The sequence below is a fragment of the Labrus bergylta genome, chromosome 7 (assembly GCF_963930695.1).
Source record: "Labrus bergylta chromosome 7, fLabBer1.1, whole genome shotgun sequence".
Classification (NCBI taxonomy): Eukaryota; Metazoa; Chordata; class Actinopteri; order Labriformes; family Labridae; genus Labrus; species Labrus bergylta.
Window position 1 is genome coordinate 14823658 of NC_089201.1, and position 6565 is coordinate 14830222.

Genomic DNA, 6565 nt, shown 5'->3' on the forward strand with positions numbered 1-6565 from the left:
TGAACAAACAAACATGGGGTTGGCCAAAATACCAGTTAGGATCAAAGTTTGTAATCACAGTTGACTTATAGGGAAAAAATCCCGTCTCCATAATAACAGAATCAAAACAACATCAACCAAGAACCTCAAAGGTAACTGTTGAAATGTGATGTGATGTGACAGGATTTCAGACATCAGCTCTGATTGGCTCGTCATAAGCCGTTTCCTCGACTCAATCGGCAGCATCTTGGTTACAGGCTGGGAGGGAAAGCAACTAAATATTTTTGACCCTCGTACACAAGCAATTAACCGGATCTAAACTGTGACGAGTTATGATCCAGGTGGATAAGATGTCTGAACTTCAAAAATGCCACATGGAAACAACATGTGAATGTGCTGCTTATTTAGGAAAAGATGACATACCATGTGCAAACACATCATTTCATTATTTCAAAATTTGACGTACACTGTAAATACAAAAAGTCATAATAACATAAAATTCTAAGTTAGTTTTACTTCAAGTCTTTGGAAATGTTATGTTAACTCAATATAATACGTTTATGTCACCTCAACTAATTGAAAGTTTTCCAACTTGTGAAAAAAGTGATTCATATTAAGTTAAAAATGGCGAGCTCTGTCGAACCCTCCTCGCTTGCGGATACACATGTTGTTAGTGCAACAGAGGGTGCAGCTGTTATTTGTGCTTATCTGCACATGGGATGGAACATTGTCACAAGGCTCGAGCACAAAAAATATGTGAAGCGCGGATCCTCTACTACTTCATAGTCTGCATGTTGTTGCTGATAGTGATGATGATGGTGACAATAATGATAATGATGAGAATGATGATGTTGTGGTGGTAGAATATTATAATCATTGCTATAACCTGACGTTCCTTATTCATTCATTCATTTATTATTATTATAATAATAGCAATTATTCTAATTTTAATTGTTTGTTTTTCCTTCATACTGTGGCAGCGATCAGCTCTGGAGCCGGCTCTTTGTCCAGCATGAAGAACGACACACTCCCTGTCAAAGTCAGTTTTTTAGGCTACCAAAGCCTAAAAAAGAAGAATCCACATCTTAATGTAGGTAATGAAATTCATTGGGTTTATTACAACTGGTGACATCATCAAAGCCATAGGTGAAATCAGACAAACATTTCATGACCAGAAACAGGCCTTCACTTTTAGTGGTGAGAAGGATTCTCTTGTGGGGGACTCTAAGGGACCGAGCAGTGACACAGGAGTAAGTTTAGAGAAAAGTTGGGTTTTTATTTTACCTAAAAATAGAAAATCAAGTTTACACACCAAACGGGTGTTGTGATCCCTCTCTTGGCCAAGAAGTTAGTATCGGAAGGAATCAAGGTCCCACTTGATAAAGTTAAAGACAAACTTTATTGATGCTCCACAATGTCACAACAGCTCCAGAAACAGGAATATAATTATCAAAAATAACAAGAAGTTAAAAATCAAAACATATGTACATCAGTTAAATAAAGGGAGAAAAAATACAGTAAAAGAATAATACTAGGTATGTACACTTCCACTTGTGGAAAGAGGTATTATTATTAAAAACACACAGCGTGTAGCATTACTGATATGAGTGGAGATGCTGTTAAAGAGTCTGATGGCAGATAGGATGAACGACCTGAGGTAGCGCTCTGTCTTGCAGGGTGGGTGTCTCAGTCTGCTGCTGAAGGAGCTGCTCAGGGCCCCCACAGTGTCATACAGGGGGTGAGAGGGGTTGTCCATGATGGATGTCAGTTTTGCTAACATCCTCCTCCTCTACAGAGACCAGAGGACAAGAACTTATTATATTCTATACTATGCCTTGCTCAGGGGCACCTTGACAGTGCTCAGGAGGTGATTTGGCACCTCTCCAGCTACCAGACCAACTTCCATATTTGGTCCGCACTGGGACTTGAACCAGTGATTGTTCAGTTCCCAACCCAAGTCCCTACAGACTGAGCTACTGCACCCAGTTAGCGCACAGCTTCATATTGCACAAAAAATTGACACAGAATAACTGTGATCTAAAAAAGTTTATGTGAAATCGATATAATCAGTGAGTATGTTCTTCTTCTACTCTCTAGTTCTTGACTAAAACAGCTTTTATACACAAAGGGAGGAGCCGGCCGTCCCGTCCATGTAAACACGGCTCTGACAACAACACAGCGAGTGGAACTCGAGCGACAGTCATGACTCAGAGACACAGCTACACAGGATAGACTTGATTTCTGCTGTATTTATGTGTTGCAACGTCACACATTCTGCCTTAAAGTCAATTTGGAAGTTCCATGAATTGAAGTGCAAGGGTTAAAACATGAAAAACAACACTACATGAAGCGTTCTTTAAAACTGAAGTAGAGTCACTAGTTTTAACCGTTGATATGATAATGAGATGTTGGCCTTCATCTGCTGCATCCATAGGATTCAGCTCCAGTTTCCGTCCTTTTAGGAGTCAATTTAATTTCTGTCGACCCCCAGCCTGCAGGATCAGGCATCATGCACGCTTTACAGATGGAAATCAGCTAGTTTCTCCTGAAAGGCTTGGTATTATTCAGCATGTATGGAACGAACACAGACCGACCCTGAACCGTCAGTTCTTCCCCGGGCAACTTGATGCCTCATTACAGCTGCAGGAGGATCTGCACAGTCTGAGCGCAGACATTTCCATAACACAGTCCATATGTTGCTGTGGACCACTCTGACCGCCTCAGCCGGGGACGCTGAGGTTTCCGTGCAGGGTTGAGGGAGCGGGTGGAGGAGGGGGGTGGGGGGTGAGGAGGTGAGGGAGTTGGAGTGGCCTTTCATCCACTGAGGTGGTGGAAACGTATCTGCAGTCAGGATCACAACGCTGGAGCCAGAGGAATCCAAATACACCCCCCCAACACCAACATACCCAACCAGCCCTCCACCCATTGTGGGAATGTGGTTTCCTGAACACACACATGCACACACACACACACACACACACACACACACACACACACACACACACACTGGGAGAGGGTTATTATGAAATCAGTCTGGAGGTGTGTTTTCCTGAGTTTGCATTTATGTGAACATTAGTACGAGGACAAAGAGTGTGTAAAGTTCAGAATGTCCATTGGTGTGTGTACTTTTACTCCTTTTATGAAAAGGACATGATCACGTCGAGGACTCTTTTGACGCTCATGCTATAAGTGTCTTATAAGACATAATAAATGTGTTAATTATGCCTATATTAACACTTATATAGTCCTATTTGTGTTAATAAGAATCTAATAAGGTCTTATAAGAGACTTATAAGTGACTTATTACCGGTTATTAATGCTTATTACAAGCACCTTAATATAAAGTGTTACCGCTCTGTTCTGTGAAAACAATCTCTGAAGACTGTTTTTTCCACAAGAATATTCTTATCGATATTGTAGACACATTTTTAAAAAGTACAACCGAAATCATTTAAAAGAGATGTAAGGTACACTGTATCTACATCCTCATTCCCTCTTCCACCTTTATTCCAAGCCAGGATTTCAAATTCAATACTGGAGAGGATGGATGGATGATCTAAGATGTTGAATATACGTAACAACAAAGAGTCGGATTTCTCTGTTCACTCTTCCATAACATGACTGTGTACAATTTAAAAATACAAAGTTTATTGTATGTTTTCCTGCAGACGTAAATCAGCTCTTTACTCGGCTGACATATTTACTCCGTTTGAAAACACACACACACAAACACTTAAAAAGGTAAAATCCATGTGTATATTTAACAGAGGGACTCACAGGGATCGGGTTCGCTGTGACTTTTGTCTTCTGCTTGTAAATATGCGTGGTTAACCATTGGAATTTGAGCCCCGGCTGGGTTAAAGTGCCGGCTCCAAATGTAATGTCGCTCAATCAGCACAGCGACACTCGGCTGCAGAGAGCTGTGAGAATACAAATTAAGAAATACAGAGTTTCAGATATTCCTAAATTCTTCTGCTGCATCTTTAACTTGGCCGAGGAATAAAACAGATGTGTGTTATCATGTGAATCCCGGATGACTTCCTGAGTTTATATGGTGTCACTCAGTTAACTTGTTTCCATTTGAATGTTTAACAAAATTATAGAGAGACTTTGGACGTCAAACTTTGGTTGGAAAAATTTAATTGGTGTTGAAAACTGAATAAAAAAATGCTTCATCTTTTGTTCATTTCAGCACAACTCCCAGCTTTAGCCTCTAAAAAATTAAACGTTAAATGTTTAAACGCACAGTATGTAAAATCCGCCACCAGGGGGCTCTCAATCAAAACAATAACAAGGGAGTGATAGGGAGTGATTATCTCTGCTCCTCACCCTTTACACTTTAATGTAGACAGGGTACCAGTGGTTAGCTTGTGCTCCCCATGTACAGAAGCTACAGTACTTAAAGCAAGCCCGGGTTCAAGTCCGACCTGTTGCTCCTTTGCCGTTTGCGCCTCTCCAAACAGCAGAAAGAAGATGGCAACCACTTGCGGGCTAAGTCTATCCTGCTAACTGTGGATGTTTTTGTTATTTCTGAGACGCCAACGACGACCCACTTTCTACTTCAGCATTCACCGTGCAGCTCAGAGGATGAATCGGGCCCGTGCTGTACAGATATGATGGGTTTTGAAGCGACAGGAGCCGTTTAGAATGACGTCATAAAGCGGTCCACTTCCTGGTTTGAGCATGTTGTGTTCACATCTCCTGCAGACCGTACTCGAGCACACATCAATCGTTCCCCAGACCACCTCTTCAAGCAGACTTGGGCACGGTCCCCAGTGTGAACCTTTAATGATAGAAAATGACTTTCTAAACATCAGAGCTCAAAGTGACTGTTTCCTGGTTGTTCATTTAAGTCGCCCTGAGGAGTTTTCCTGTGTGCTCAGCGAATGCACGGTGTGTCCTCAACACCATTAAACATGTTGAATTTATTTCCTTCCTAATAAAACATGTGCAAGGCAGATTTTCAGGTCTCAATCCGGCTTTGTTTACGGCCACGTTCACTAGCTGGCACCCTTCTTGTGCGGGTGCATTGATACTATTTTTGGAGCTCGCCTTGTACACATTGGTAGAAAAAGGAATGTGTGTTGTGTCACCCACAATCGAGTGTTTTAACGCCAAGGCACGAGAACAAATGAAACAGAAAACCAATCAGAGAAACAACAACGCCTTTTATCATTAATAGCGGTTTAAAAAGTCACATGGTCCTTTTACCAGTTAAAATGGAGTCTGTTTCCTTCCTGCAAGACTTGGGTCTTGATCACACACCTTCATTAAAATCATCATACTCATGACCCATGACCCCTTGTCAGGATGATTTGATAGAAAAAAAAGGAAATGTTATTTTTGTCCTTTATGAAGTTTCACTTATAGAAGGTCAGACTGTTTTGTACATGCGTAGCATTCAAGGAATATCGACTCTTCTTTGAACTGCCTACAAGTGGTCCAAAATGGGTTAGGGTTAGGGTTATGTTACACCCATCCTCATGTCTTTATGTTCAGAATTCAATGCAAACTTCTTGTAATAGTCTCAAGAGCGTTGAAAGGTCGAGTACCTGCTGATATCAGAGCTGCTCAAGCCGCACGTTACCTGCAGGAAATTCGCTGTGAAAGTTATATAGGCCCTCCTACACAGATTGGCCTATCAGACAATGCTAGCTACAAGATAGCTAAGTGAAGAAGATGCATCTGCAATTCACTTTCACTGTACTGTGAATTGGGAAGCCAACCTTGGGTAGCAAAAAAACAGTCTTGAACGGCTAACTTCTTAGAGACGCTCATTAGAATCAAACGTTCAGCAAAAACATTTTTGTGTCACAAAAGTTAAAGTTAACACCCTTCAGCGAACCCTGCTAGATAGATGGACGCTAGGGGAATAGCTCTAGGTGCTTTCAGTTTGATTTTATTCAAGGAAATATCACCATGGAGACAAGAAATTACATTTAAGGACTCGTGTCCTGGCATTTGTAGCTCTACACTTGGAAGTTGAACCTCCGAAAAGACGTGTCAGATGAGTTTCTTCTTCACCATTGTTGATAAGCTGATATCAGAACTCCCGCCCCTTCTTGGTTGTGATTGGTCAGTGAGGGAGAGTTGACATTGTTGAGTGGTCCAAAAGTTGAATGTTTGTCAACTGAGAGCTGCTATGAGCAACCGGACCAAAAAACAGCTGATACTGAGGGCTTTGTCACGCTCTGGGCAAATGAAAAGCATTGATGCTTTGTTTTTATGCCTTCACACAGGACAGTAGAGAGTCAGAAAACAGAGAGAGAAAACAGAGAGAGAGAGTGGGTAAAAAGGAGCCACAGGTCAGATTCAAACCTGGACGGCACGCCTCAAGAAACACAGCCTCCCCACATGGGTTGCCTGCGCCAACCACTCTGCCACCGGCGCCCCAAAAAGCATTGGTTTTGAACCGAAAATGGGCGCTGCTATTGCAAATTACGGCTACCCTAACTATTAAAATTCAACAGTTAATCATTTGACAGTTCTGATATAGAAAAAAGAAGGTAAATACGAAATAAAGCAATATGCACAAAATATGAAAACTTTTAGAAACTGTTATTTTTTTCTGGTTTATCCAAATGCT